Below are 6,000 nucleotides of genomic sequence, written 5' to 3' on the forward strand. Positions count from 1 at the left end.
GTATGGTAGTTTGGACGCCCCTTATAGGTTAAGCGTTACCAATATCGTGTAGCGCCAGTGCCGGCCATATACAATGTATAGGCTCCAGTTAAGCGAGGGTTACCTAATTAGCACCTCTTCCCTGCATAAGCTGCACCCCGGAACACCCCCACTCATTCTAAGGTCACACACATGTGATGTCCATGTTCTCCGTGTGCCATTGACTTTAATGTGGGTCCGTGAAGACATTCACTATTTTGGCCTAAACACGCCCATTGAAGTCTATGGGTCGCTGAAAAACCACTGACACAATATGGATTGGATCCGTGTTCTGCCGGTGATTTTCATGGAATATCGGTAGGAGATGCTCTAGAATCTAATTTTCAGCTCAGCAGGGTCCGTATTATAAAGAGGACACATGGGGGCAAAAAAACGGACACATGGATCCTTCACGGATAAACCACTGACGGGCTGTTCACAGATGAGGCCTGTGGCACTGCTCCTCCTGACTTTGCAGGACAAACCCTTGCGCCTATTGCCAGCTGATCACAAGACGTTCCCACATGTGTCCACTATGGAGGCACTGAAATGGTGAGGAGGGCAAGCAAGGGGGCGCGCACTATGATAAGATATACTCCAAAAAGTGGCGTATATCGGTCGTAGATTCGGTTGCAAAGCGGATTTGCGGCTGAATCTTCTTCCACACCACGTACAGCAGTTCTTTAAAAAAAGGGGGCGTGCCATGGGCGGGGGCAAGCTAGAAGGCCTGTTTCATTTATCATTTTCTACGCCCGTTTTTGCCGTGCACGGCCGCCGCTCCCATTCATTTCTAAGGGGCCGACGGAAACAGCCGAGCCAGCACTCTGCTATTTTCGCCGGCCCCATAGAAAATGAATGGAGGGCAGCTGCGCATGCGCAGTGCGCTCTACTTCACTTCCGGGGCTCCGTTCTCGATATAGTTGCGGGTCCCAGCAGTGGGACCTGCACCTATAAGAAGATGGGTGCATATCCTAGCAATATGCCCCCATTGTCCATGATGACACAACCCCTTTAAGTGCCAGTGTAGGGGGGAATAAATGATCCCAAAGGCCTCATGCACACGGCCGTTGTTTTGGTCCGCATCCGAGCCGCAGTTTTGGCGGCTTGGGTGCGGACCCATTCACTTCAATGGGGCCGCAAAAGATGCGGACAGCACTCCGTGTGCAGTCCGCATCCGTTGTTCCGTTCCGTGGCCCCGCCCAAAAAATATTTAACATGTCCTATTCTTGTCCGTGCTTTGCGGACAAGAATAGGCAGTTATATTAAAGGCTGTCTGTTCCGTTCCGCAAAATTGCGGAACGCACACTGACACCATCCGTGTTTTGCGAATCCACGGTTTGCGGACCGCAACACACACAACGGTTGTGTGCATTAAGGCCAAAGGTGTGGTCAAATTTTTTATTTTTTTTCAACTACCAGAAAATGTGGGGCAAAATGTTGTAGTTTTTGCTATATTGCAGGAACCCCAGGCAACTGTGGCAAGAACCAGCCAATTTGACCACATAGTGTGAACACACTCCAACAGAATGGATTTCTAGCATTAGGCAAGAGGCCACAGACTGCTGGGAGTAGTAGTTCTGCAAGTGCAATATGGAGATCACGGCTACAGACTCAACCTGATTGCTGATACTCTTATTACACCAACACATTATCTGACCAATAGTTGGTGTGTATAACAAAAGATGTGTGTGTGTAATCAGACGTCTGACCAATGATTTGTCAGAAGATCTGTCGGTGTAATACTGCCCTGATGGTCTATGTGATGTATACGGGGTGCACCCCAGCTCACCCCAATAGTCGGGGTGCCCCATCTATGACATCCATGAACCCCAATAAGGTATATGGATAGCAAACTATGGTCCTCACCAATTCTACTCCACCTAAACAGAATCACTTATAGGTTGTCCTGGAGTTAAAAAAAAAAAGCATAGCGGCTTTCATCCAGAAACAGCGCCACACCTGTCCACAGGTCGTATCCGGTATTGCAGCCGAGCTTCATAATCACACACAACCTGTAAACAGTTGTGGCGCCATTTTGGGCAGAAAGAAACCATGTTTTTCTAACCCAGGACAACCCTAAGGCCTCTTTCACACGGGCGTCATGTTTTTGGCCCTGATAAGATGCGGGTGCGTTGCGGTGAAAATGCACAATTTTTTTCACGCGAGTGCAAAACATAGTAATGCGTTTTGCACCCACGTGAGAAAACTCGGCATGTTTGGTACCCGAACCCAGACTTCTTCCCAGAAGTTCGGGTTTGGGTTAGGTGTTGTGTAGATTTTATTATTTTCCTTTATAACATGGTTATAAGGGAAAATAATAGCATTCTGAATACAGAATGCATAGTACAAAAGCGCTGGAGGGGTTAAAAAAAAAATTAATAATAATAATAATTTAACTCACCTTAAACCACTTGCTCGTGCAGCTGGCTTCTCTTCTGTCTTCATCTGTGAGGAATAGGACCTTTGATGACGTCCACTGCGCTCATCACATGGTCCATCACCATGGTGATGATCATGTGACGGACCATGTGATGACCGCAGTGACGTCACCCACAGGTCCTGTTCCTGCACACAGCAAAGAAGAAGACAGAAGAGATGCCGGCTGCGCGAGCAAGTGGATTAAGGTGAGTTAAATTATTTTTATTTATTGTTTTTAACCCCTCTAGCGCTATTGTACTATGCATTCTGTATTCAGAATGCTATTATTTTCCCTTATAACCATGTTATAAAGGGGAAAATAATAAAGATCGGGTCCCCATCCCGATCGTCTCCTAGCAACTGTGCGTGAAAAATCGCACCGCATCCGCACTTGCTTGAAGATGCTTGCGATTTTCACGCAGCCCCATTCACTTCTAAGGGGCCTGCGTTGATGTGTGAAAAATCACTGCTCATGCGCACAGCCCCATAGAAATGAATAGGTCCAAGCGGAAAACTCGCCCGTGTCAAAGGGGCCTTAAAAGGGGTCACCTACATCCTTTAGACCCCTTTCACACGAGCGAGTTTTCCGCGCGGGTGCAATGCGTGAGGTGAACGCATAGCACCCGCACTGAATCCGGACCCATTCCTTTTAATGGGTCTGTGCACATCAGTTCTGCGTTGCGTGGAAAACGCAGCATGTTCTATATTCTGCGGTTTTTCACGCAGCCCCTGTCCCCATAGAAGTGAATGGGGCTTCAGTGAAAAACGCATTGTATCCGGAAGCAAGTGCGGGTGCGATGCGTTTTTCACTGACGGTTGCTAGGAGATGTTGTTTAAAAACCTTCAGGGTTTTTTTTATCACGCGCGTGAAAAACGCATTAACGCGCATTGCACCCGCACGGAAAAAACTGAACGCAATTGCAGACAAAACTGACTGAACTTGCTTGCAAAATGCTGCGTTCCACTGATCGCATCCGGATCTAATCCGTCGCGCTCGTGTGAAAGAGGCCTTAGTAAACACCTACGGATATGTTGAATTAAAAATGGGGTTGTCCAAGGCTAGAAAAAGATGGCTGCTTTCTATCAAAAACAGCGCCGCACCTATCCACAAGCGGTGTATGGCATTACCTGCTCACTTCAATGGAGCCGGGCTGCAATACCAGATACAACCCCATGGAACGGGACGGCGCTGTTTTCGGAAGAAAGCAGCCATGTTCTACAATCCTGGACACCCCCTTTAAAGCGATCCCACCACTAAAACAGATCAGCGTCCATGGTCTGAGCAATGGAAGAAATAACTCTGGGGTACCTCCCAAAAACGCTCCCAAACCCCCCAATAGGTGTCACAGATATCCAGACTGGACGAGCCCCCCTATATATACATAATATAAGCGTATGTGCTGTCTATGCGTATATAGACTGCTCCGCCCACTGCGATGACATCATTGTACGCCACCTACGTCATCGCGCCTCAGCACCACCCACTTAAAGCGGCGCTGTCCTCCTGTCATGGGGAGGGACCCCGCTATAGGGTTACCCTACTTCCACATGACAGGCAACGACTCCTAGGTACCTCCCCAAAGCTGTCCCCAGGACCCCCAATAGGTGTCACAGATATCCAGACTGGACGAGGCCCCCTATATATACATAATAATAAGCTGATACGCTGTGTATATAGACTGCTCCGCCACTGCGATGACATCATTGTACACCTATCCTATGTCACTGCGCCCTGGCACCACCCACTTAAAGCGGCGCTGTCCTGCTGTCATGGGGAGGGACCCCCACCTATAGGGTTACCCTACTGATTTATCACGGTGTATGACAGGCAAATAAATAGTGCACCTGTCTCCCTCCCCCACACATATACATTGAGTCCCTCACCCATCATATACCAGACCAGTGGCCCCCTTCCCCTCGACCCAATCAATATGGCTCTGACTCCTCCAGCCCCTATAGGATAATGTGTAGACACACCTGCCCCGTACACCTCCCTGCAGCGGCCATAATGGCTGACAGAACCGGTTATAAGGCGCCCGCCATGGGGAGGAGGAAATGGTACTTACCTCTATGGGCTCCAGGCAGTGAACATCCGCCGCTGCCCACCTCTCACTTGCAGCTCGCGCCGAGGCCTACATGTCACCGGGCCGGGGCTCGCTCGCTGAGGAGAAAGAGGCGGAGCCGGTGACCCCTCCCTCCTGTCACCAAACAACCGAGTCCCTCTCCTCCTCCACCACCTCTCTTCCTCCTCCCAGCCATTTTCACCCGGCGTCCCCTTCCCCAACCGCCGGGGGGGGGGGGTGTGCAGCACACAGCACTGACTGAGGGATCCGTTGGTTGCCCCGGAGGCGGGGATGCGCAAGCCAGCGCACCTGGTTGCTAGCGCTCAACCTGAGAGCGAGCGACGACTCGGGAAAGGCGCATGCGCTGAGAGCGGGCCGTTGCTGGAGAAAAAAAAAAAAAAAAAACTGTCGGGCACGCCTGCGCGACGGGTTGCTAGCGAGACACCTCGAGAAGGCGAAGCGGGCGCGCGCGCATGCGCCCTCTCCCTTTTGGAGCCATTGTCATCCTCTGTTGTGCTTCAGGCCCCGCCCCGCTGTCAGAGCTGTGTGTGGTACCCATACTGGGGGGGGGGGGGGTTACAGCATCAAATCCATCCAACCGAGCCTGCCCAAAGTGCGGGGAAAACAAAGGGAGAACCCTTACCCAGTGCGACCTGAAATGAGCATTTTTTCGTAATAAATTGTGGACAAACATAAACAAAGGGATCATTTAGCTTCTGTAACAGATGTATTACAGACGTGTCATAGGAGAGTCCAGGAAGCTGAGATATAGGGATCTGTTTTCCTTGCAATGGCAATAATTGTCCTTATTGGGACTGTATATATTAGACGCGTCCTAGAACAATTCAGGAAGCTGAGATATAGGGAGCTGTTTTCCAGCAATGCTGTTAATAGTCCTTATGGGGGCTGCATATATTGGATGTCCTAGTAGAGTCACAGAAGCTGAGATATAGGGAGCTGTTCACCGGTAATAGTCCTTATGGGGACTGTATATATTAGACGTGTCCTAGGAGAGTCCAGGAAGCTAAGATATAGGGAGCTGTTCACCAGTAATGGCGGTAATAGTCCTTATGAGGACTGTATATTAGACATGCCATAGCATAGTCCAGGAAGCTAAGATATAGGGAGCTGTTTGCTAGCAAAGCATTAGTCCTTATGTTAGGCATATCCTAGGACAGTCCAGGACGCAGAGATATAGGGAGCTGTTTGCTAGCAATGTGTTAATAGTCCTTATGGGGACTGTATATATTAGACCTGTCCTAGGACAATCCAGGAAACAGAGATATAGGTTTCAAATCCCGCTCTCCAGGGTCATATAAAGTCTAATTCTGCCCCAGTGACCCTGCAGAGTCATTATTTTGGTAGGGGATGAGATAAAAACTGCACCCACAGAGTGCATCAAATGTCACCCTATCTCAGGTCCCGGACCCCTGAAAGTGTGATTATGAGGGATCGGTTTGCACTGACTCATGTGTGCACCCGTTGTCTACAGGCCTGGTTG

At 49.7% G+C, this 6,000-nt stretch overlaps 1 protein-coding gene across 1 annotated transcript in view; it reads right to left on the reverse strand.

The window, feature by feature from the left end:
• CAMSAP1 (calmodulin regulated spectrin associated protein 1) overlaps positions 1-4,887 on the reverse strand; it is a 48,525-nt gene extending 43,638 nt beyond the window's left edge. The window contains exon 1 of the mRNA XM_040442351.1: positions 4,503-4,887. The gene's annotated coding sequence lies outside the window, so the exon portion shown is untranslated. The remainder of the gene's footprint in view (positions 1-4,502) is intronic.
• Positions 4,888-6,000: the final 1,113 nt, after the last annotated feature.

This window comes from Bufo bufo, chromosome 8 (genome assembly GCF_905171765.1).
Source record: "Bufo bufo chromosome 8, aBufBuf1.1, whole genome shotgun sequence".
Lineage (NCBI taxonomy): Eukaryota > Metazoa > Chordata > Amphibia > Anura > Bufonidae > Bufo > Bufo bufo.